This window comes from Parus major, chromosome Z (assembly GCF_001522545.3).
Source record: "Parus major isolate Abel chromosome Z, Parus_major1.1, whole genome shotgun sequence".
Lineage (NCBI taxonomy): Eukaryota > Metazoa > Chordata > Aves > Passeriformes > Paridae > Parus > Parus major.
The window spans coordinates 2,184,359-2,211,178 of NC_031799.1; the positions used below are offsets into that span (position 1 = coordinate 2,184,359).

Sequence of the window (26,820 nt, forward strand, 5' to 3'; positions counted from 1 at the left end):
GGCTCACTGGGAAATTGGAGCCGTGGTGGTGAGACTAATTGCCTTGTTAGGAATAAGTGAACTGAATGAAATCAGCCCAGTGGTGTGAGCAATAATATTTGGTAGCAGTCAGGCTCTGGTGTGCTGAGCTCCTGCCTGCTCAGCTGACCAGGTTTGCCTTGTATTGTGCTCACGTTTCTACAGGTTTTCCATATCAAACTTTTCCTTTGTTCCATGTTTCTATTCCAGACTATCTTGGAGCAGAGCCATCTTTTTTGGGCTGCATATGCAGAACACGTGGCCTAGTGGGATATATTATTAAGGCTTCCAAAAGGAACCCTATATGAATAGTTATGAATAGTAAGAATAATGTGAATAATACTGAAGAATATAATCTTGTTAGAACAGCTAACATAAATCCTATGTCTAAAAATAGAACTCCAGCAAGAGAGTTCACATTAATTTAAAGTAGAGTGTTTTGGTTTTGTGTGGTTTTTTTGGTTTGTTTTTTTTTGGTGGTTTTTTTTTTTTTTGTTACTAGGATTTGCAAGAGGATGGGGAATTCCATTTCAAAAAACTAGCATTTTACCTTATAAATATTTTAAATGGGAATTTTAGGAAATAACTGTTGAACTATACTATCCCTGTTAATCCATGGCAAACACCCCTCCAATGCATAGCAAACAGGATGCCAGTAATGATATGGTTGTTTTGAACACTCTTGGAGTTTTGCCTTGGGCAGCAGGGAAGGATTTGGGATCTGGTGCCTTGTGTGGTAGAAGAAGCATTTCATTGCATTTGAGCAATAACCAAAATGTTTCTCTTTATGCAGTCTTATTGCTATTGGTGAGAGGGAAGAGAGATTGTGATCCAAAAGCTTCCTAAATGGGATTTGAAGTGATGAATGGTTGTGGGTATAGAAATGAGAATTTATGGAGTGATTGGCTATTGTTGCCAATCCTAATGATAATGTTCTGTCATGTACTGTTATTTGCATGGTGGTAAAATTTTCTGTGTTGGTCATGAAGCTGAGTGGACTCTAGTACACTGCATGAATGAGATACAACCTTTCCAGAGGTAAGTAGAACCCTGGTTCCACAAAGAGACTTTGATCCAAATTCAAACCATGCAGGAATGAGGAGACAGCTTAGCTATGGAAGTGTGTGTAATCCACTCTTTTTTGGGGGGGAGATTCCTGTTTGTTTTAGAAGCATGGAGTCACAGAATGGTTTGGATTGGGAGAGACCTTAAAGACCATGCAGTTCCACCCCTTCCTTGGGCAGGGATGCCTTCCACTAGACCAGGTTACTCAGAACCCCATTCAGCCTGACTTTGAACATCTCCAGGAATGGGGAGTTTGCAACATTTATTTCCTGTCCCTGCAGGCCTTGTCCCCAGTCCCTGGGCAGCTCTCCTGGAGCCCCTTTAGGCCCTGCCAGGGGCTCTCAGCTCTCCCTGGAGCCTTCTCTTGTGCAGGGGAGCAGCCCCAGCTCTCCCAGCCTGGCTCCAGAGCAGAGGGGCTCCAGCCCTTTGTCACCCTCCTCTGGACTCACTCAACAGTCCATGACCTTTTGTTTGCTTTGCTGTATAAGTAAAGAGTAACAGGGTTAAAGACCTTTGTGAGTTCCATGGATTGTGTTCCTCACCTCCATGGCACCTCTGGAACCAACCTGTGAGTCCATGTCCCTGGGGCTCTGCTCTGAGCTGGCTCACACAGCCAGGGAATTTGGGAGCTCTGGCACTGCAAGGACATCATTAACATCTTGGTTAGAGATGGTAATGAGTTGTCACCTGTAGTTCTTGTTCCTAGAGTAACAGGGACCCCAAGTCATAGACACTGGTCACTGCCACCAAAGGTAGCCCTGCAAGAGATGTGTCCCTGTCAAAAGGGCTGTGCAGCCTGTGGTGACAGCTGTAGCCAGCAAGGGCTGGGCTTGGAGTGTGGAGACTAGGACAATGGCAGGAGCATACCAAAATTTATTTTCATTCAGCTTGCTCACTGGATATCCAGTAAAATATTCCCAGGCCGTTTATGCCTGTTTCTTTTAAACAATCTTCCTTGCCAGTAAATACCTGCTTCCTGTAGCTGCCACTTTATATATCGAATTAGTAAAGCTTATTAAGTCCCCCATTATTTTGTTGCATGATGGAGAATACAGGTGTTTTTCCACATAAAATGTTCACATGACACAGCAGGAGAAGCACTTTAAGCCTTAATGGCATGCACTTGGTTATCTAATTTTTGCACATTAATCCTCTCAAGATGTCTGTTAACACAAACCTCGCTAATTAATGTTGCTTTAGCGTCTGCAAATGTATGATTCAGTTTTTTTAAAGGAAATTGGAAGACCACAGAGCATTGTGTTATGAATCATAATATCAATGACATTTAAAGACACGTAAAATAACTCAGCAGGTACGTGATACAGAATTATATCACAATCTAACCTCATCAACAGAAAAGAATCTCTGATACATCCATTTTTGTTTATGCTCTTAGAAAATTACTGCTGTAGCAAGACCTGGTCAAATACCCTATTTCAATGTGGTTTTGTAAGGAAAAAAGAAGGGATTCTTGTCCAAAAAAAGTGTCTAAAAAGACATGGAGGTCCAAGTAAGTTACCCTAGACCTCCTTTTTTAGTAAATAGAGATATACAGGCACCGACAGCAGGTAAATCATCTAATCGAAACCTGAGAATTCACATCTAACCCTTATGCAAATAACAATGCTGAAACAAGCTCAAGTTCAAAACTATTTATACCAAAAAAGTGAGTACTTAAGGGACTCTAGGCATTCCTCTTCCCTTCTTATTTGGAATGGGAAATAGCAGACAGCCTGTTATCTCTGTTTTGGCATATCTGGGGCCAGCAAATGTGTCAAACTTGCACTGTGGTCCTGAAATTAAAGCCTTTATTTCCATTCCAAAGGGATCTGGAATTTTAAAGTTACATGGGCAAATTTCTGGGTATTTGACTTGCAAAGCAATTTCTAGTCTTGAATTGATTTTCTGCTTGCAATAGCACTGCTCATCAGAAGATGTGAACCTAATTAACAAGTATCCAACCTCCATCTTTCTATCATCTTCTGGCAGAAAATGTACACAACAAAAATGGGAAACCCTGTACCAAAATGATGGAGACATATTCAAGTATAATCACAATTTCAACACAAAATATTAAAAATTATCTGTGGATTTGGTGGAGCAGAACCTGGTAGAGACTGTGGCCAGAAAAGGATGCACATTATCACTATTTTTGCTTAAAAAGCTTGGAGTTCAGACTCCCGTGGACAATCTTAACCACAGACATACGACTTAAATCCGCCTATTAGTAGTATTATCTTAAACCTCACGGCTTATTTATTGCATGGTAATGTTTCTAGCAGAAGGACTGAATAGTTGTTGGAGCAAACTACTGGGGAAGGCAGTGGATCCCTCTTCTCGTGAAGTCTTCATCTCAAAACTGGAAGTCAACACCTCTGCGCTCCATACAGCAGCCACGGGATGAAGTTTACAGTCAGTATTACATGGGCTGAATGCTCAAATGTCCTGTCTGGCCTGAGCATTTATGAATCTCAGTGTTTCTAAAGTACCTACAGATCCTTGAGTGAAAGACGCGGTTGGAAGTACAGCGTATTTTATGGGAGAGCTCCGTCTGCCTCACGCGGAGGCAAGGAAAACCTCATGAGCATGGTGAGCTCAGGTACAGCCACATTTCATTAAACTTATTACAGCTTTCAGCCACGTGGGTGCCTAGACATAAATAAGCAAGGGCAGGCCAGCTTTACTAAAATACATATTTTTCTCCCTCTGACAGGCATGCAAGGGGCCGCAACTGCCTGTGTCTCGAGGACAATTTTAACAGCAAGACCTTTCTCCTCAGGGGTCTGCTCTCACTTTTTCATTTAGAAGAGGAGAAAAGAAACCCAATCCTAAACATATGATGATTTTATTATGTGAAACCCAATAGGAAATGAAGTAAGAATATCAGGCTGCTTTCAGTTTCCTAGCAAGGGATTTTGTTTTAAGTTGGAAGAGGGGCAGCTGTGTTGGACGCTCGCTTCCCCCTGCCTAAACATCAGGACCTCTTTAATTGCTGGGGATCGTTGTGTGGTGCAAAGACAGAGCAGGCCTGATGGGAACTCCTGAGCTTTGATCCAGGCTCTGCTGGTTTGGAGAGGAAGGTTCAGCTGAAGAAGCAGAGGATGAAGGACTGCAGCAGCTCCTGGCTGTGTGTTGGTGTGCACACAGGGATGCCTGAATGTGTGTGTGTGTGTGTGTGTGTGTGTGTGTGTGTGTGTGCCTGTGAACACCATAAGCAAGCCAGCCAAATTCCATCTTCATGGACAGTTCAATGGAAAGTTAGCTCGAAAAATGCAGTATATCATATTTCATGAATTTAATAGGGTTTTCATGATTTTACAAAGTGCTTCAACCAGACACTCATGGCTGGAGGCTGCACAGCAGGAGACCTAAAACACTGCATCTGTGTTTTTCAACTCTTGCCAGAATCCATTGAATTTGATCCGGAATGACTATGCATCTTTGGAATGTACATTCACTTTTCTCTTGCCTTATCCAAATAAAAGAGGGACATGGGGGGGTTGAGGGGGAGGGAGAAAAGAGTCCTATGAGAATTCCATATGGAAACACTAAACTAGCATTATAAAGGATTTCCTATAAACAAAATTACGGTCACAAATTTTGGACTCGGACCACATTTGAAACAAAGGGCCCTTTGTCTCCCTCTTTTTAATATATTATTTTATCTATGTTAACACACACGTTTTTATTTTTTTTATGGCAAAAGATAAACAGATGCACACATACACACTCATGCAAAAATGAATGTATATATTAGTTTGAGGTCCAGTTGCAATCTCTCTTAATTTTTTTTTCAATTGCAGAACTCCTAGCAAGAGCAAACTTTAATCGTTCTGTGCACTAAATCCCTTGAAAATAAATATCCAGGGCAACTTCAAAAGCCCTTAATTAGAAGCACATGTGTGGTGTTACAAATTTCTGGCTGAGGCGGCTGAGTTGTAATTTAACGTTATGATCTGCCATAAATATTATCCATAATGAGCAGACTTCATGTTACACTTCTGTACGTCAGATAACTGCAATATTTTCTGTCTGCTTTTGTTCAATCACTGAACCTTAAGTAAAGTTTAAAATTAGAAGGAAAGGAAGAAAGAAATAAGTTTTCCCAGTTTTCCCACTGGGGAGCTGAATATTTCTGTCCTTCTAGCTGCAAAGAGAGCTATTGATTTTATTCTGTTTTCTTTGTTTCAGTTTAAAAATGTGGTTTGCAGATAATAACTTGGAGGTGATGGGGGAAGGGGAAGGATAAGGTTTGGAAGTTGGTGAGATGCTTGTTGTTGTTTTGCATAACTTTCTGATAGAAGCTTCCTGGAATATTTTCTGTGTTCCCCACTACCAAAGCAAACCCCACACCCCCATGAGCTCATTTCTGCATGAAAATCTGAACCATTTCTGCCCCTGTGTTGTACCTGAACCAAGTCTACCACTCTGCAGAAACTTGATGGTCAAGGACAAAATTTTTCGTGTTAACTTTAGGTGGTTTATGAATTGGTTTTGCAGCCTTGGCACAGACTGAGCATGATTATATGTACATGTGTGTGTGTGAGTGTGTGTGTGAGAGGAGGGGGTAGTGAACCAGACAGTAAATTTACAGTGCAAATGTGCAGCTGTGGGGATTATGCACTGGTTGCTTAAATGTGTGTGAAAAAAGGCACACATTTAAGAAATAGCGTGGGGCTGCAGAACAAGTCCACAGCCTCATGACTTGTATAAAGAGGCAGTTTGGTTTGGACTTTTACCAAACACATGGGCTGCGTGGTTTTTGCCTTGAAGAGTGCCCTGAGACCCTGGACTTATTTCAAATGACAAATCTTGTCTGGTGTTTCTGACTTTAGGTATCTGAGTCTTGCCTTGGTATGCTGTTCATGAGGACACAGCCGTATCTTACTGTTCAGCCTGGAGAAGAGAAGGCTTCAGGGTGACCTTACTGCACCATTCAAGTGCCTAAAGGAACCACAGGAGTGCTGGGAATGGGCTTTGGACAAGGGCCTGGATGAGGGGGAATGGCTTCATGCTGAAAAAAGTCTGGGTTAGATGGGATGTAGGGAAGGAATTCCTGACTGGGAGGAGGCAGGCTGTGACACAGGATGCCCAGAGCAGCTGTGTCTGCCCCTGGATCCCTGCAGTGTTGAAGGCCAGGACAGATGGGGCTTGGAGCAACCTGGGATAGTGGAAGGTGTCCCTGCCCATGGCAGTGTTGGAACTGGATCAGCTTTAAGGTGCCTCCCAACCCAAACCATTCTGTGATGATTCTGTGATTCTTATAGCCTGAGTGCAGGGCACAGGAGTGCTGCTCTTTCCTGGGATATCCCTTCTAGACAGAAGACATTGCTTGTCCTCAGCCTATGTTTCCTCCAGCAGAATGAACATATCTCACCTCTTTTCCCAGTCACACCAGTCTTTTTCTTGGAACTGCTTTTCTGCTTGATTAAAACAAAAAAAAAAGCCACCAAAACCCAAAACCCAAACGAAAACGAAAACAAAAAACCCCCAAAAATAAGAAAAAAAAGGCCCCACAAAAACCACCACCACCACCAACAACAACAACAAAACAAAAACAAAAACAAAAACCCAAAAAATAAAAAGAAAGAAAGAAGAAAGAAGAAACACACAACCCCCCCCTGCAAGAGTGAGTAAAAATCTCTGTCCAAGTGCCTGGGGTGGGGACGTGTCTCTATCGACTGCAGCATCTTGACAAAAAGTGTGGCTCCTGCAGCTACACGCTCGATTGAGCAATTCAGAGCAGGGAAGTGGTGAGCAGAGATACAACAGTTCCAAGCTGCAGGCACCACGGGCCCAGATATAAAGCAAATAGATGTCTGGGAGCAGCACACTCTGTGGGCATGCTAGCAAGTGGTCAGATGGCTGTGTGCTATTGGTACCTGTCTGTTTGGTTTTTGCCAGAGTCTGGCTGCTGACACTGCTGCTGGGGAGAGACTGGGGTGTCAGGGATTATAACTCCTCCCAGGAGATGTCAGGGTCTCATAGGAACAGTACCAATATTTTGTGGCAGCAGGAGGAGCTGCAAATCCAGTTCTCTGGGGTATCCCCCACAAGACTTTCTCTTTCAGCTCTGTCTCTCATTCCCGAAATGCCTGTGTGCAATTTTTGCCTCTGCTGTTGCAGAGCCTTGAGCTGGATCACATCCTATCAGTTCTCATAGCTCTTATCTGATACAGCAAGCTGCAAGCCAAATTCATTCCCTGTGCTACCTCCCCTCAGCCCAGCTGAGTTCCCAGGGATGGATTTGTACACCTCCTTTCCCTCTTTAGGTAGTGCACAGCAGAAGCAAGGCTGTAAACCTTCCAGGTGACAGGTTATCTCCAGAAAGGTTTGCCAAATTACTTTATAAACTTCAGATATGTAGGAGAGAAGATAAAAGCTATAATGTTGCCCTTCAGAACCCCATGATGGATGTGTTGCTCAGTCTCTGACTGTGTCGGATGTATCTGACCAAATCTTTCATTACGATGGCAGAAACAAAATACCTCTAATCTCCCCCTCCCCTTCCACTTCCATCTCGAGTTTCTGGAACCACAAGTGCCAGGACATGGAGAGTCTGTTGTCAAGGTATTTCTACCAAAGATGATGTAAATGCCCATTTTTCTGTGACTTCCAGCACCTGCCTGTAATCTGTGAAGGTTCAGACTCTGCTTGGAGACCTGCAGAGCTGCGAGTGTGTTTCTGAATACAACCAGCACTCAGAGTCATCTCCAGTAATGCTTTTAGAGGCACATCCAGTAGTTTGGGCTACTTACCAAACCAAATTTAAACCAAATATATTGCTGGAGAAAAGTTTCCCAGTCCTTGCTTCAAAATGATATTTAACACTTCACATTTTGCTTCCAACCGGGGATCAAAAAGTTATTTAGAGGTATGAATCATTTTAATGTTCCAGAGCAACCCTCTGAAGCCTCCCACTGCCACCACCACCTCTGCCTGACCATGGAGCCAGAGATGACTTCCCCAGCACAGACTGGAACAATCTAATTCTGCTGGGAGAGGAACTTCTCTCCCTTGTGACCTTATTTGCCATCAGTTATTTGGGTGTGTGCCATTCCAGGTAAAATGGGGACGATCTGACACACTCCTTCAGACATGACCATAGAAGAGCTGTGAAAGATGCTAAGAGATACTTAAAGTGAAAAAATACTTTGTGATCAGGGTCAAACACTAGCAGTAAGTTTGAACCAAATAAGAGCTCAGATTTCATGTGGCTGCACATTCTTTCATCTTCATTTCTTCACCTCTCTATAGTTTACACTGATTGCCTCCTATAGCTTCGGGACACCCTTCAAACCAAGCAGTCTGGCAATGATGCTAAGGATAATTCTTCCTTCTGGCTGGCTTGCCTCCAGCTTTTCTTAACTACAGCGCAGTTCTCTGTCAGAGCCCAAGGGATTAATACCCAGCTAAGCGTGGCAGGGCAGCACAGCTTGTCTGTCCGGCTGTCCTGGCCCCACCGAGGCCAGCCGTGCCCCTCCAAGTGCTGACCCAGCGGCGCGGTCACCTCCGTGCGTCTGCAGGGACAGACGGAAGGGACCTGCTGCCCCGGCCGCTCGCCTTTCAGGACGTCGATAGGTGGAGCTGAAGGAACAACGCAGAGAGGCGAGTGAAGGCATACATGGGTGTGTTTGCCTTTTTTTAGTGTGCCAGAAAGGGATTGCACTTGTGAAATGGAAGAAGTGTAGCGGCGCGGTGAAGGGAGGGCATGAGGGACACAAGGATGGTGCAGAGAAGGATGGAGGAGAGGTGGAGAAGGGATGGAGGGCATAGAAACCTGCATTTGGGACAAAAAATCTTTTCTCTTGTCTGCAGGTACTCCTGTCTACTCTCCAGAGTATATTCTGCATCTGATTCAACTTCTGTACATACAGCAACTAAATAGGTTTTATTTTTCCTGGAAAATCTTGCACAGAATGTATTCTAGCATAAGATTTTGCATATCTAGTTTAGATAAGACAATCACTCAAGTGCTTTGTGTGTCACAGATGTCCAGCTTGAGATGACCTAGAACTCAGTTAAGGCAGGTCAGGTACACTTAAACTACCCCTTTGCCTAAATAAATCACCTTGTGAAAAAATCCCTAGTAGTCAGTGTAAATAAGGATTCTTATGTCATGGTTTGCTTAGTCTGCTAATCAAAACATGTAGCTCTGAGCACTTACCATTTAGTGCAGCTTATGAAAATCAAGCATCATTATTGCTGTCTGATACATTATCACCAGCAGCCATATAATGGGAAAAATGTTCCTGGGTTGAAATGAGTGCAATTTATGATTCTAAATTGTTATGTATAAAGAAAGAAGAGTGCAGCTGGATATTCATTAGACACATTCAATTTAATGTATTGAAAACAGTAAAGAATATGTTTTAATTAATAAGCCAAGTGCACATGGCAATGGAATCTGTAAAGAGAGCCCACAGAGCTCTGCAGCTCTTACTGGGAAGTGAAATGGCAAAGCTGCTCCTTTCTCTAGAGTGAGGTGACCTGTATTCACCTGCAGAGCACAATTCACCTGCTTTGGTTGTCTCTGCTTTATTGCCACACTTAAATGATTTTGCGTCTCAGACCAATCTGTGGTACAAAAGACATAAGAGGTTTTTATGCACCTCAGTGTTAGAAATTCCAATTTGCAAATCCATTTCAGGAAGAAGATAGCTAGCATAATCCAAAAATAAGGGCCTTTGGTCAAATTGCTTTCAGAAAGGGCACTTAAGAAGGGTTAAAAAGACATTAAAATCATTGCAAGTGTTGCCTCTGTGCTGCAGTGTTGGAAGGAATGAATAGGAAAAAACAGGACATCCACAACTGTGAAGTTCATGTCCCTAAATGACCTTCAAAATCAAAACTGCATCTGATATTTCCCTCATGAGTTTGAAAATGTACTGAAGATATCAACCAAATAACCTATTTCTTGTGAGGTCTTCTTAAGAAGACACAAAAATAGAAAAATAGTAGCATGAACAATTATTAAAGTTACTCTTTGGAATGGAACTTTCATTCTAGCTCAAAAACCTTGTTGAAGAAATTTTTGGCACCTGACATTTACCAGGGTTGTTAGAAGCCAGGGAGTGAATCACCTTGGAAAATCTGAACAAAATTTTCTTGGCTGCCATCATGCAAAGGCAGATGAAATGTATTTCCAAAAAGTAAGAAAATTTTAATGTGATTGTTAATTTATAACAACTAGGTCAAAATAAGCCAGTACTTGCAGTTTGTAATTTAAATGGAATCTTCTTGAGTCTTACTGAGTTGAGAGTTTGTCATGTGATAGAGAGGGAGCAGGATGGGCTAGAGTGTTATACTATTTATATTCATCCCTAGGCATGGCCTTTTCTAAAAAATATCCACAAGTCAGATGTGACCCTTACCACTCACAGGCTGGGATCTCTCTCTGCCAGGGCCCATGGACTGGGGCCATGTGCATCCCTCAGAACTGACTGAAAAACGTGAAGCCATTTCTCCTGAAGGCAGCGGGTTACACCCTCATGGAGTCCATGCTGAAGGCAATAACCTTGATGCCCCTGCCCTGCTTAGCCTCCTAGAGACTAAACCATGTCAAGAGAAGTTCAACATGATCATTCAATGTGTACTTGAGCTCTGGAAAACAACTGTATCCTGGGCTGATCCCCCCAGCGTGGGCAGCAGGGGAGGGGGGATTGTGCCCCTGTGCCCCTGTGCTGAGGTGAGACCCCACCTGCAGAGCTGCCCCAGCCCTGGGCAACACCAGCACAAGGACGTGGAGCTGCTGGAGCCAGCCCAGAGGAGGCCACGCAGCTGCTGCCAGGGCTGGAGCCCCTCTGCTCTGGAGCCAGGCTGGGAGAGCTGGGGCTGCTCCCCTGCACAAGAGAAGGCTCCAGGGAGAGCTGAGAGCCCCTGGCAGGGCCTAAAGGGGCTCCAGGAGAGCTGCCCAGGGACTGGGGACAAGGCCTGCAGGGACAGCACCCAGGCAATGGCTTCCCAGTGCCAGAGGGCAGGCCCAGCTGGGATATTGGGAAGGAATTGCTGGCTGGGAGGGTGGGCAGGCCCTGGCACAGGGTGCCCAGAGCAGCTGGGGCTGCCCCTGGATCCCTGCAGTGTCCAAGGCCAGGCTGGATGGGACTCTGAACACCCTGAAAGTTGTCTCTGCCCAAACCATTCTGTGATTCTAAGGAGAGAGAATCCCAAGCAGAAACTGTGCTACTACAGGCAACGTGTGCACACAACTCTCCCATCTCTGAGAAGCAGTTGTAGTGAGAAATGGTGACTTTTCAGTTATGGCATAGCTCTTTTTACCACCCCATTTCACATATATCCTGTAATGACCTAAAAATGTTGTAATTTGGAGGAGTAATTTCTCCTTACAACATCCTGAAAGTGAATCTTGAGGGTGTCAGAACTTCATGGTGGACTGAGAGCCTTGGTATGGCCTGGATGGGCTCACAGTGCTGAAAACACACAACAAGGGTCATCTGCCCGGTGTGTTGTCTGCCAGGTGTCCCCCAGTGAAGAGATATGGTTGTTTGTGCTTCCTTGAAGCACAGAAACTACTTTGAAAAGAGCTGGGAAGAAACAGCCTTCTCTGTGAATGGAATGATTTTCTGGCCTGAATGAAAGCAAGTGGCCTAGCAGAGAGGTGAACAGCATACTCAGATGAGAGACTTCCACGGCCAGGAAAATGTACCCACACACACTCAGGGAGCCTGAACTCACCAGGGAAACCTGGGATGAACTTGTCCTCTTGCAGAGTTGAGCCTGTCTGCTTCAGCCTGCAGTGTGTTGGTCACTGGGGACGGCAAATGGTCACGTCTTCCTAAAGCAAAGAGATACAAGAACTTGAAATGCTGGAGAGCCACAGAGCAGGAGTGATAGCAGGACAATAACATCACAGAATGGTTTGTGTTGTGTAGTATTGTGTTGTGTTGTGTTGTGTTGTTCTGTGCTGTGCTGTGCTGTGCTGTGCTGTGCTGTCTTGGATGGACCTTAAAGCTCACCCAGTCCCACCCCTGCTATGGGCAGGGACACCTTCTACTATCTCATTTTGTTCCAAGGCCTGTCCTTGGACACTGCAGGGATCCAGGGGCAGCCCCAGCTACTTTGGACACCCTGTGCCAGGGTCTGCCCACCCTCAAAGGCAAGACTTTCTTTCTAACATCCCATCTAACCCTGCTCTCTGGGAAGTGGGAAGTAATTCCCTGTATCCTGTCATTCCAGACCCTTATAGTCTCTCTCCATCTTTTTTGTCAGCTCCTTGCAGGCACTGAAGGGCTCGGTGAGATCACCTGGAAGCTGCCTGTTCCCCAGGTTGAACAATCTCAGCTGTTCCCCATGACAGAGCTGCTCCATCTCTCTGATCATCTCCATGGCCTCCTCTGGGCTGGCTCCAGCAGCTCCACGTCCTTATGCTGGTGTTGCCCAGGGCTGGGGCAGCTCTGCAGGTGGGGTCTCACCTGAGCACAGGGGCACAGGGGCACAATTCCCCCTCCCCTGCTGCCCACGCTGGGGGATCAGCCCAGGGCAGGGGGCTCAGGGCTGGGGCAGGTCCAGCTCTCATCCCCAGAACCCCCAGGTCCTTCTCCCAGGGCTGCTCCCTCTGCTCATCCCCAGCCTGGATTGATCCCAGGGGCTGCCCTGACCCAGCTGCAGCTCCAGCACTTGGCCTTGTTAAACCTGAGAGGTTCCACTTCTCCAGCCTGCCCAGGTCCCTCTGGATGTCATCCCATGCTCCAGGTGTGTCAGCTGCACCTCTCAGCTTGGTGCCATCTGCAGATTCCCTGAGGCTGCCCTTGATGCCTCTGTCTGTGTCATTAATGAAGATATTCAGGGACTCTGGTGCCCATATGGACCCCTGAGGGACACCACCTGTCCCTGATGTCCACTGGGACCCTGAGCCATTGACCACAACCCTCTGTGGGGTCAATAAACCATCCTAACAGTTCCTAATCCATCTAATAGTTCTCCCATCAAATCCATCTCAATTTAGAGAGAAAGATGTTGTGGGGGGGCAGTGTCAAAGGTTTTATGGGAGATCAGTAAATGAAAGGTGAATGTGGCAACACACCAAGGACTGGTCTAGGTGCAAAAAACCTTTGAGAAGTACCAAGGGCCCATGGTTAAAGGGTCCTGTTGCTGGGACCACTGTGATGGTCTGGTAGCTCCACTCCCAGGTGGTGAACAGCAAGCAGTTCCTTTCTGCTGTGCCTTAAAGGTCTCTCAGAGTCAAGACAAACACCTTGGTGCCTTTCTTTGTGTACAACACACCCAGCCTCAGCTGGAGCACTCAGAGGAGCTGTGGTTTGCTGGCCCAAATGCTCACCACTCATATTTCAGCACAATGAAACAGACATATGCTTGTACAAGGAGTTTGTTTGCATAGCTGGCCCAGAGGAGTCACCGGTCTAAAAAGTCTCTGAAAGAATTTTTTTTTTTCCTCTTGCTGTCAAAAGCTGATGGTTTTTGGAAACTACAGTTTAAATGGAAGAAGTGTCATCTTTGCTAATATCTTCATCTAAAGATGTAAATGGGAACAAGCTGTTCCATGAGCAGCAGGATTAACAAAACCATGTTTTTTGTGGATGTGTGTCTCAGGTTTGAACTTTCTGGTTAAACTAGGGTGCCAATTTAAGATTTTCTTATATCTGTGATATGAATAATATCTCCTCCCGACAAAGATTCCCCACATTTTGATAAGGGGTAAGTGGAGCCTCTCTTATTCTGTCTGGTGCAACTAATCAAGTCCCTGTCTTCCCCCAGGCAGTAAATTTTCATGAAACATGTACAATTCCAACAAATTTTGTTGAAACAGGTTCAAAAGTTGTCAGAGGGACATGAAGAGATGAGATGATACGCACATAAGTTGGATCATGTAAGTCCTTGTTTTCTTTGGAAACCAGGGTAGAAACATTCTCCACAGGCAGCTTTTAATGCAGAAAATGGCTATTTATGGAAATCTTTACAGTCTTTTCTATCTTATAAAGGGATAAGATAGAAAGGGATGCAACTTGGCTTCTCTCCTCTGTATTATTCATGACATATAGAAGAAGCAGTATATAGAGGTAACTTACAAGGGTTTTTCAGCAATTGTCCTTCTTCCTCTTACAAGTTTTCTAAATTCTTGTTGTGCATCCTTTTGACAAACAGAACCTCAACAATAGGCTTTCACATTTTCAATTCTAGTATTTCACTTCTTGTCCTTGCTGAGACTTTCAGTGAATAATCTTTGAGCTGTTTTGTAAAGACCTTGTGAATCAAGTGTGCCAGTATTTAAATTTTAAGACAAGCTTTCTGAAGAGCAAATGTTAAGCACTGGTGTTACATAAACACTTAACAAAAGTTCCCCTTGCAGATACTTTTTCTTATCTTACATTTTAGTAGACTGTCTGTTGTCAGACAATTCTTTAGACTAGACATAATAAAAATAGAAAATAAGCTATTTTTAAAAATCCATAGGTTTTATGTCTTTATATCAGAAAGAGACATCAATGATGTAAGCTCATTTTCCCACTCACATGTCCTCTTTCTTGCATGAAGAATTGGTGAAAAACTTTGGATGCCCCATCTCTGGAAGAGTCCAAGGCCAGGCTGGACTCATGGACGGGGCTTGGAGCAACCTGGGATAGTAGAAGGTGTCTCTGCCCATGGCAGAGGGTGGAACAGGATGAGCTTTAAGGTCCTTTCCATCCCAAACCATTCTGTGATTCTATAATAAGGCTTTGAATACATAATCTCAAGACAATGTCCACTCAAAGCCTAGCTAGATTTATTTTTCTCTTCTTATCTTCACTAACTCAAGATTAAGAAGTGATAAAAACATCACTGTTTTGATTTTAAACAGACCACTCTTCCTAGGAGTTGGACCTCAAAGCTCCATGTGTCCTGGGTGCACTGCAAAGCCCAAACCTACTCCTTATAATTTCCGCTCCTTTGATTTTCAGAGAGTGTTTTTTTCAGCCAGTCCTTGTTGTGGCCAGTACCAGTGACAAGGGAAATATTTATAGTGCTGAAATCAAAGGGGCACAAGGCAGTGCTAACAGCACTCCATCACTTCCTTTTTCAAGGGAGGGATGTGGCTGCAGACTTTAAGATCACTCATCATGATAGGAATATTTATCTCTTGGAAAGCCTTTGTGTTACAACTGCAGGGAAGTGAAATGAGCACTGGGTTTTTTGCATGATTCACGGTTTTTCATTATGCAGTTTGAACATTGCTGGTTCAATCAGCATAGTTTTTTTGATGGAGACAGTGGTGCACAGGGCTGTTCCTCAGGCTCCTTCACCCACATTTTCTTATGCTCTGTGCACTCAGCCTTTTGTTAGCTTCTCATTTTATTTCCCTTCACACATTGCCTGTTTCTGTGGTTCATGATGGATTTTACACAGCAATTCTGTCTCATGGCAGCAGAGACATCTGTAGGTACCCACAGCTCTGGTGCCTCACTGGATGTCCTCAGGCTTCAGGCTCTGAGTCTAAAATCAGAGGATCAGTTTCATCTGTCCCTAAGCTCCTCTAAATATGGATGAATGTTTGTCTCAGGCCACTCATTTCAGGCGAGTGACAAAGGCAGGGCAGGACAGCTGGACATGAGTTGGGGTGAAAAAGCTCTGGGAAATGTGGGAGATGCAGGCAGGAACTACAATCTGGATTGTCACCTGACCCTGAAATGTTCAAAGGTCTGCAGGGCCATATCAACTTTTCCTTCCTGTCTTTCATTTTCCTCCCGTCCTCCTGCAGCAATAACCTGCCCTAGGGAACTGCCTCTTTTGCCTGTCCAGGCTGCCCCACCTGGCCATGGCTGTCTCCTCTCCCCTGTGCTCTAGCTGCTGAAGACCTGGGAACAGCTCCATGGACTGACAGGAGCCTGACAGGGGACGTGAGCAGCTCATTCCTGATTGACAGCCCCTCCATGGAGTAGTGTCAGACCAATTATCTGTACTTCAGCAATCCCTGGAGATCCCATCACCATTTCACAGGGTGCTGTAGAAACACATCATGAGGTTCCAGCCCCCTTTCCCTGAAATGGCAATCTGTCTCTAAGAGGCAGCAGGTGGACGCCAGTAAGGAAAGAAAAAGGGTTTTTGAAGGGTTTGGGAAATGCACAGACACCACAAAGTGTTGTTTGCCTTTGGCTAACAGCATCAGTGCCCTCTGAAAGTGGTGGTCTCCAGTTGCTGACCACCAGCCTGGGTCTTGTTGCTTACATATGTGAGTTTGCTCCAGCCATGAGGTAGCAGAGAGCATCATGTTGGATGAAGACCCAGAAATTTGGATTCCAGTGCCTAAACCTGCAGATGTTCACTCTGTTGATATAGAAATAAGGCTAAAATTTCATATTAGCATTAGTATTAGTATTAGTATTAGTATTAGTATTAGTATTAGTATTAGTATTAGTATTATTTCCCCAGCACCTGACAAAGTGAATTTGATAAAAGGGACTTTTAAGCAGTGCTTACATGAAGAATTACTCATGGAAAATTTTTCCTCTGAACTTTTCCAATTTCATTAGCAAAGGAATGTTTATAAAGCAAAGCCCTGCACTAGACAATGACATTTCTAAATTTGAAACTGCTCTTGTCACAGTTGAAATGAAGTTCATGCATCAGTTTGAGAGCAGGTACTACATCTGGGTGGAACAAGGACCTACTTGTGGCAATCAACAGAGAAAAAAATTTCTTGTGAGACAATGGGCCAAGCACTGAGATTATGAGTGAAAGCATCTGAGCCTGGTGAAAGCAGTTCCTTGATCAGACTATTTTCTAAAGTAACCATTACTTAACAAGAATAAATAATTATTTTTATCTTAAGCAAATACTGGCAATCTCAAAAAGAGAGATGAATCATAAAATGGTAGAATCATGGAATGAATGGTTTGGGCTGGCAGGGATCTTTAAAGGCAAGGGGGGCTTTAAAGATAATTCAGTTCCAAGCCCTTTGCCATTGGCAGGGACACCTTCCACTATCCTAGGTGTCTCCAAGCCCCCTCGAACCTGTTCTTGGATGCTTCCAGGGATGGGACAGCCACAGCTTCTCTGGGGACCCTGTGCCAGGGCCTCACCACCCTCACAGGGGAGAATTTCTTCTTAATATCATAATCATCAATCTAACTCTGTCCTCTGACAGTGTTTCCTCTTGTCATTTCCCCTTGTACTACCACTCCATGCACTTTCAAAAGCCCTTCTCCATCTCCCTCTCTCCTGTGGTTTATGGACTGCCAGTGCAAATTGATGGATCATGTTGAGCTTCTCATCCATCAACACTCCCTAGTCCTTTAATCTCAGAGATTCTCTCAATCCATTCTCTGTCCAGCCTGTGTTTGTGTTTTGGATTGCCCCAAACCTGGTGCAGAACTTTTCACATGGCCTTGTTGAGTTTCATCAGGCTCACCCAAGTCCAGGTCTCAGGTCTGCTGAGCACTGTGAATGTCCTATTGTTTGTTACCAGTATCTATTCGATGTCTGCCTTGAGGCAGAGGTTTGTCATATAGAGACCAGATTCCTGATAGACTTCCTGGCCTATAACTGCATCCTCATTAAAGCTGGGCTAAAATAATTGTTTTCTTTTGTTTTCTTGCTTTCTCTACTTCAGCCAATGACAAAACCCCCTGCTCTCCCCATACCCTTCTAAATTATCTTGTAGAAGCCAACTAGTCTTCAGGACAGTCCAATGTCATTCATGGGCTCATAATCTCTGAGGGGTAGGTTGAAGGTTTTCTTTTATAAAGTACCACATGCTACTCCTGGAACTGATCTGTGATTTGAACTTTCATATCAGGTTTCACCGAAGGATGGTAACATTTTCAAACATAAGGACTCCTGTGCTAATGGATCACGGAGACTGAAGGGCTCACTGAAGCCACATGTCGATGGTGTCAAACACAGAAGCACCACTTTTCAGCCTGGAATTTCCAGATATTTCTGGTCTCTATTTATCAGCTTCTAAAACTCACCTTGCCAAAGCATAGTTAAATTTAACAAGAACTGAAGAACTGGATTACCTCATTTATTATAAAGAGAGTCTTTGTTGTGAGGGTGGTTTCCCAGAGCAGCTGTGGGAATCCCCCATCCCTGGGAGTGTCCAAGGCCAGGCTGGACAGGGCCTGGAGCAACCTGGGACAGTGGAAGGTGTCCCTGGCTGTGGCAGGGGGTGAAATATGACGAGCTTTAGGGTCTCTTCCAAATCATTCTGTGATTCCATGATTTTATAGCTATGGGCCATTTTGATTGAGATTTGGTGTGGAAGATACACAATACCTGTGATTTCTAGTAGAAACAGCATAACATAATAGTCATGAGAGTAAGAGTGTTTGGCGAAATTTTTGTTCCCAGTACTTGCAGAAAAAGGCAGGCAAGGATCTCCTAACATGAAAAGCAGAAAAATAGGCTTCAGGGAATGAAATTTCTCAATGTCACCTTCCTAAGAGAAACTTCTGACACCCCAAATATAGCTACCCTAATGCTAATGTTATGCAGAAAGGAAGCTTGGGCTATGTCACCAAGGTACTCAGCAGTTATGAGGTGTATATTTTAGAAGATCATGCGAGGAATTAAGCATGAAGATGCCATTTAATTATACATTTATGCACTTGCTTTTTTTTAAAAAAAAATTTAAAGAAGACTCTTTGCTGAGCATTTACTTCTTTGAGTTAATGATAATAATTACATGAAAATCCATTTGGGCTTCTCAAGATGCTGAATTTGCAAACTGGCAATACAAATACTTTAATACTCATTTAAATACACTGTAATTGCACTTGATTCTAAGTAGTGGCATTTTAAAAGCTGTGCCATTTGTAAATATTAGATGTCCCCCTCCCCCCTCCCCCCTTCACTTTAACATCAATTCTTAGTGTATCTGGTTGATGTCAGTCTTGATAAATTATTCTGCTGAAAGAGCTGACCATAAAGAATAACATTTTCCATTAAAAATTAATATATTCCCATGCCACAGGTCCTTGTGTAAGCACAATACAATGGTCTGTATTGTCTGTCTGTCAGCACATCCATGTCTGATTTGTGGTTTACCTAGATCCTACAAAGTCCTAAGAAAATTACAGTTTTGATACCTGTCATTCATTAGTAATATTTATATTACTAATGTATTACAACATTTGCACACTGGCAAGTGACACTTGCAGACTGGTTAGCTGTCAGGCGGGCTCACAACATGAGAGAAAAGAAATGACTCTTCCTCCTTGAATGAAAGGACAACATTTTTGCTGCCTTTCCCTCAGCAGTTTTCCAAAGGGATTTCAAATGTCTCTCTGGGTGTTTGGTTTAGGATGGGCACACCTTTCTGCAGCCCTGGAAAAAAGAGGAGCAGTGGAAAAGTCATCAAGCACAATTCCTTACACCTCAGGCCCTGATTCACATCTCTCTGCTCAGAAGCTCATTGGGTATCTTGCCAAAAGTAGTTTGAGTTTCTCCCCTCACCTTTCTTTTGCTGTAATGTAATCCTAACGTCCTGAGTGGATGGGAAGATGCCTTCCCTTCCAGACTGAATGTTGGAAATTTCAACCTGGTTGATGGCAGCATTTTAAAGTTTTCATTTTCTTTTGGATTTTTTTTTTTTTGGGCAATATTTTTCTCTCCTTTATATTGCTTTTCTATGTACCGAATTATTGTAAATATGGACAACTGTTTTATTTCCTATTTTCAAGGAACACTTTTTTGCTTATATGTACACATTGTCTGTGTACATATTTCGTGCCAACTTTTTAAAAAATGCATTTCCTTTCTCCTTTGCATTTCAACCTGTTCAGAGAAGTCTAGCTGAATGATGCCTCACCTGTGGAAGTGTCTTCGCTCAAGTACTAACACTTGGCAAAGCTTACTTGATGTTAATGAGGTTTTGTTTCAGAAGGGTACCAAAGCAAGGTTCTAAGAAGTCTTTACTAATTTATTTGATTATTCTCTGTTTTGATTTTTCTAGTTTTGTGTTGAATGACAATAATGCAAAAACCCAAGAGAATGTGATGCAAAACACTTCCTTTTCCAGGAAACAGATTTTTCATTATTTCTGTGAGGCTGTGCCCAAATAGAATGAAGACAGATGCTGAGAAATTAAACATTTTGTAAGTTACCTTCTGTAGAAAGAGAATAATGACAGCTACCTATGAGGTCAGGCCAAATAAAAGAGAGCTTTGTAACTAACATCATCTAAAGATAAAGTTGATTTTTAATCATCCCAGTGATCCCACATTTTCCATTCTATATGTTAATAGATATGGGACTGAAATATTTTCTCTCTTTCTCTTTCCTCATTTTTTTTCCCTTTCTTCTTTCCCTTTTTCTTTCCTGCATATGATTTGTTTCTTTCAGGGATCACTAGCCCCTTTGGTTGGATTTATTCTGACTACTTATTTAATATAAGAGCAAACCAGAGTTTGCAGTCAGCCTAGCACACACGCAGCTGAAGATCCACAAGATATTTTGCTGATAGAAAGTGCACTCTCTGTATGATTAAAATCCCCCAAAATTTCTTTCTGGGAGGCAGCTGAAACCACTCCGGTTCCAAAATTCAGTTTAATCTAAAGAAATCTGTTTCTCAATTAAAGTAAGCAAAAATGTGTGTCGTGTGGAAAATTTTGCTGAACAATCTACCAACCCTTGCACATATCTCAGTGTTTTTATTGAAGTTCACCTACCCTAACTCAGGGATCTCTAAAGGAGATCTCAGGGGGTCACCCAGTCACTGAAGATCTATCCTAGGTGGGAGAAGTATCAATATGGTACATTTCAGACATATTCTTAAATCCTGATTTGCACAACTGCATCACTTTCGTGTATCTGTTGTAAACACAAAAAATACATATACACGTTCTGTTAACAGTTATTGCAGTTTTGCACAGAAGCTCATTCTCCTCTGGATGTTTATGCATGTACACCACACACCCAGAAAAGTGTCCAAGTATTCCTATGCCCCACATTTCCCACTCTTTCTTCTAACAAGAGAGTTTTCTGAGCAACTGGTTATTCTAGCAAAATGAAACACATTCATGTGACATGTTGATACCCCACATATTGGGGAGAATGAAAGGATCTGCCATTCAGTGAGAACTCTTTTGGTAAACTCACAGGCTCTAATGATTAAACCCAGGGATTAAAATATCTTTTACAATGTGTCATTTTTTTCCTTTCTCTCAATAACTTTAACACAGAAGGGAGGACACAGGAAGAGAGAGAAATAAGCTTATATTCTTAACTTTCCTAACCCATATTCCATTCCAGAACTGTAAGATGTGATAAAGATAGGTAAGCAGATTAATTTAGCAGACTTCCAGACTTCTGATGCAAAAGAGGGAGGAAGAAACATTTTATCATTTCTGACATATGGAGCAAGTAGTTCTGACTGCAATATGGAATGTATGATCAAAGTCATGTTTTCAGTAGATCCTAGGAACATTTTTAGCCTTAAAGTCATTAGTAAACTTCAATTTAGGAGCTGAACCCTAAAACCTTAATTTGGACACAGCACTCTGACTTGGGAGCATAGCAACTCACTCACAGGTCAAAATTTAATATAATTCTTGAACCAGGCAGCTCAGTGTCTTGGAGAAAATGACTAAAAATACTTAGAAAATACCTTCAAGGGATGAGGATGAAATTGAGAGCTAAGCACAGAGAAAATAAGAACTAAGGCTTTCAAAGAAAATTGAAGCTTTGGAGAGCCTTCAACTATTTTGATTTATATTTAAACATTTTAGAGATTGGAGCTTTGATTAGCTGAGACCCTCTCCAATTCCCCTTCAGCTCTGATTTATGGGCAGGCTGAATCTCAGTAAAATGAAAGCTAAATGAGGTGTTCTTTAAAATTACCTTTGAACACTTAAAGAAGGTAAGGAAGAGGGCAACTTGGTTGGTGCTGACATGAAGGGGAATGGGATATGAGGGTGAGTGTTTTTAGGAGCCAAAGTATTTTGAATTCTGGAGAGGGGAAAGGAGCTGAAAGTACAGGATGTCAGGGTGTTTCTAATTGCTACATGTGATAGCAGTTATATATACATCACTTTTGACTGGGAGATGCATGAAACTAGACTTGTTAGCACAAACAAGGCTGCTTGTACATATGTAAGATGGAATTTGGTGGGGATTTTTGGTGGTTTATTTTTTGTAGAGAAGAAATTTCTTTCTCAATTTACTGAAGAAATGGCTTTCTCATTTTGGTGTTTACAATTGATTGTCTCAGCCTATCCAGGTTATTCTGAGAGACATTTTGCAGCTCTCAGGAAGCAGCTAGACACCTCCAGGTGAAACTGTGCAGGGGTGATTCATGGGGAATGACTCCCTCAGCTCAGCATAAAATCATAGAATGCCTTGAGCTGGAAGGGAATTTAAGGATAATCTTGTTCCAAAGTCTCTGTCATGGTCAAGGACACCTTCCAGTGTCCCAGGCTGCTGCAAGCCCTGTCCAGCCTGGCCTTGGACACTGCAGGGATCCAGGGGCAGCCCCAGCTGCTCTGGGCACCCTGTGCCAGGGCCTGCCCACCCTCCCAGCCAGCAATTCCTTCCCAATATCCCAGCTGGGCCTGCCCTCTGGCACTGGGAAGCCATTGCCTGGGTGCTGTCCCCGCAGGCCTTGTCCCCAGTCCCTGGGCAGCTCTCCTGGAGCCCCTCAAGGTATCCTTTACTTCAGGCTGAACAACCTCAACTCTGTCTTCCCAAGAGAGTGCTCCAGCCTTCTGATAATTTTTGTGGCAATCATCCTGGACTAGTGTCCTTTAATAATATGGTGGATAGAAAAAATCCTGTACACGACCATGGTCTTCCCAGTCCTCCCAAGTTTTCGCTTTTCACATTGTCATTCTATCTAATAGAGAAGAAAAACGCTAATTAACACCGACATTATCTAAGGCCAGCCAGAAATGGCTAAAATTGCCCCTTAAGGCAATATCCAGGTCTACAAATGTTCTCAGCCCTGCTGTCTTCACAGCTGCTGGTGTAGGAACTCTCCTCTGCTCAAGGATGTGCACTGTGTGGCAGTGGCACACAACGGGTCAGAGTCCCACCCCACCAAGCTGCTGCAGTTGTCTCATCCCTGTAAGAAAAATATCAGGTGCAGAGGAAATTGCACATGACAATTGTTTGAAAACATGTCTCTTAAATGAAGTAAGGAATGTGTCATAAGCAGATGATCCCTGTGAGAGTGGTAGCTGCCAAAATCGTGAGTTAGGTCATGATGTTTGCAGAAGATTTTAATATTTTGCAGCTGGAATGTGCATATAACAACGTATTCCCACCCCACATTCTTGCTGAGTTTGAAGGCATGGATACAAATGATTACTGACTGGCTCAAAAACTTCCTTGCAGATACCGTGGATTTGTTTCTTGACAGCCTTTATCATGGCAAGACGAACTGTTGAGGTATTATGAGTGCAAAAGATTGAGTCTGACTGTGGGGGAATGTTTAAGTTTTCCTAGTTAGTTAAAACAGCCGTAGGGCATCTTGGATTGGGTTCAGCTTCATAGCTTGGACACAGATCTCAGTTATCCTCTATTCTTGGCACTGGTCTTTGCTTGCCTGACAGCCTAGTGATGGGAATCCAGGATCTTCGACTATATAAATCTGTTCCTACATAGGTGTCACCTCATTCTGCATGCTCAGCATTCAAGCCTTTCCCTTGGTCGTTTCTCACTGACAACTGCTTCTTCCCAGCAGGGAGCAGATGAGCCATGGCAAGCCATTATCACCCCTCTAAGACGATGTTGAGTCAGCCTCGACATCAGTCCTGAAAATAACTGTGGTCTTGTGCAGTCAGTGGCTTGGATCTTTTCCTGTTTGCCAAAATATTGTCCCAGCAAGGCAGTCTCACCCTGGCCAGCACAAATAGCTCGCATGCATCCCCTGGGACATGCACATGGGTGATTAGAGGCCTTTTTGTGGTACCTCTTGTAGGGTTTTTATTCCAGACACATGCAACAATTTTGATGCCACTGATGTGGCAGTTTGAGAGAACCACTGCGGGCTGAGGTGCATAGTTACTATTTTTGTAACTATACTTACTGGCATCAAGTAATAACTTAAAAGGTGTTGCTTCTGGAATTAGCCAGATCCCACAGTTTTTCATCTTTATTCTTGAGACATTTGGCTTCCCCTGTCTCCCTAATCACTTTCTCATGTGTTAAGTCAGGGTTGAGCCTTTCTGACGCAAAGCACTCTTTCATGCACTAGCCATAAAATCACACAGAGTTTCATCACGCTTCCAGACAGAGAAATGGCAGCTGCTTAGAAGAATTGCCTTGGGGCTTGAACCTCAGTGCAGAAGTTCCCCCTCTCCACAACTCCTGTGAGACAGCAAAGGCCTTAAGAAGGTCACCAGAACTTCTTGCCTGCCTGAATAAGACCTGTGGCTGAGCCAGAGAAGGAGATGGGGAAGAGCAAAAAGACCTGTGCAGGCATGCATTACCCAATCACAGCAGATGAGGCTGCTAATCCTGCTGATTCTGAAAGGCAGCTTCCATTGGTGTTCCCTTTGGAAACAACTCAATATTGGGGGTGTCTTGTGGCCAGTCCCAAAGGGGGTGCTGTCAGTTCCAAGGAGAACACTGAAAGTGGTGATGGGGGTGCACAGACATCCTCATGGTGATGTCCTCTGTCTGCCACCCTCTATCATGCGTGGAGACTAAACAGATGTCTCACTTCCCCCCAAAACTGGATTGCTTATTCCTTTTGCAAAGGCAGAATAGGCCATAAAAAGGTTGCAAGGACTGGGTGGACACCATCAGTCTATGGCTGGAGAGTATGAACTGGGGGGTGTTTTATGGCTTAAGTCATAAACACTCCTGCAGGATAAATGGGGAAAAAGTAATCTCAAGGAGTGGTTCTGCAGCAGATCAGAGGTTTTAAGAAGGAGAAAGCTGTGCATTTCTTTGTCCCACAGGTCCACAGCTAGCCTTGTCTATCTGCACTCATTGTCACTTAGCTAACACACATTCAGCAAAGAATTTGGTGATATTTAGAATCATCCATGTTCAGCAATGCACAGAGGCTAGTGTTCCATGTGAAATATGTACTGAAATCCTTCTCTTAGGAGTCTCTTTGACAACCTGACCTCTGCATCCAAATTCTAGACAAAACTGAACTGACGACAGGACCTTTGGGCCATGGACATTGCTCAAAGTGGTATCACAGTTTGAATGTATACAACTGCAATTTGAACATAGGAGCTGAACCTAATCTTTGATGCAGGTGCAAAATCACCATCCTTCTTCAACTGTGGAAACCACCTTTACTGGAGCTTTACTAGCCAGGATTTCTGACTAGTTTTATGCAGGAAAAAAAACCCAGAGTGATTTCTAAGGATCTCTATTGCATTCACACTGAGTTAACATAATGGAGGCTGTTAAATTGAAAAAAAAAAAAGAGATACCTCATCTCTGATCCCATGAGCAATTTCAGATATATACTGTCTGAAGTTGGAATGTCTGGATGTGTGGAACAAGGCTGCTATTGCAGCTTGTCACTTCCTGGGTACTGAGGGACAAAAGTGAGTACATGATATGGATGTATGCAGGCACAAAATCTGAATGCTTACAGCTTCAAAGGTAAAAAAGTTTAATCAGTGTAAATTGCTGTGGGAATACCAAACCTAAAGTAACTGAAAATTGATTCCCACTTATGTTGGAAGCATTCTGGTGAACTGACAGTTATTTTTGAATAGCTCCACGCCTGCTGAAGTCCAAGGAAGTCTTGCCACTGATTTCAGTGTGAGCAGAATGTTGCTGAGTAATTCTAAAAGACCACCCTCTCAAATTCAAGTTGTCCAAACTTTCCTTGTTGATCCCTGTCTTGAAAGACATGGTCTCCCCTGATGTGCTGCTTGAAAACAGAAGGAGCCAAGTGGCAAAACAAGGTGAAATCTTATTTTCAGAGTCCAAGTTGTCAAAGATTAAGTGCACACTCAGTGTCAGAAATTTACATATCAGACTTTTCCTATGATGGCTACAATCACCTTCAGAAAGTACCCCCCTAGCGAGAGGGAGCTGCAAATTTAAGATTTTCCAACAAGTAATTCATAGACAGCAAACACATGCAGACCTATTACTTCTCTTCTGATACATAGAGTTATTATATTTATAGATAGTATGTGTTTATACTATATATATTTATATTATATAGCTATTTTCTGATATATAGACTTACTGTTCAGCCTTGGGTCAGAGGAATAAGCAATACATTCCTCCACCAGTGACCATCTCATCTTCATGCAACATCTACAAAATGTCCCCCCAAAAAAATCACAGTTTGAGCACTAGCCACATCTCCCTGGAGAGATATGATTTAAAGCTGTGTGACAAGACAAAACTCTGATGGGACAGCCTGGGTCATGATGTCATTGTTACATGCCAATTATAACAATAAAAGAGCAACAGCTAAATGTTATCCAATGGCTGCACTACGAATAGGTTGACTGAAATGTAATGACTATGCATCATCATTAGAGAGCTGCTGAGTCTCAGAGAATCTCTTCTAATGAACAATTGGATAATCACCAGCAAACGATGACTTTTGCAATTGAATCTAAAAGATGAACTCATTGATACCATTGGATTATTAGGAGCTTATGTATTGATGTTCAATCATTCTAATAGATGTGCTTTCCTCATTGTAGACTATGACAGTAAAAGTGCTGTGAATAGTAATTTCCTAATAATAACCCTAATGATGCTAATAATACCATAATCTTATTTAATCTAATTTAAATAGACAGAAAAAAAAGACCTACTTAGAACCACTTGTCTTTTGTTGGTGGAAATACTCTC

At 43.2% G+C, this 26,820-nt stretch overlaps 1 protein-coding gene across 5 annotated transcripts in view; it reads right to left on the reverse strand.

The window, feature by feature from the left end:
* LOC107216416 (urea transporter 2-like) overlaps positions 1-26,820 on the reverse strand; it is a 301,028-nt gene that overhangs the window by 30,153 nt on the left and 244,055 nt on the right. For 4 of the 5 annotated variants that reach the window (XM_015653568.2, XM_015653566.2, XM_015653570.2 and 1 more), the window contains one exon: positions 11,779-11,878. The exons of the other annotated variant lie outside the window; for it this stretch is intronic. The gene's annotated coding sequence lies outside the window, so the exon portion shown is untranslated. The remainder of the gene's footprint in view (positions 1-11,778; positions 11,879-26,820) is intronic. 5 annotated transcript variants of the gene reach the window in all.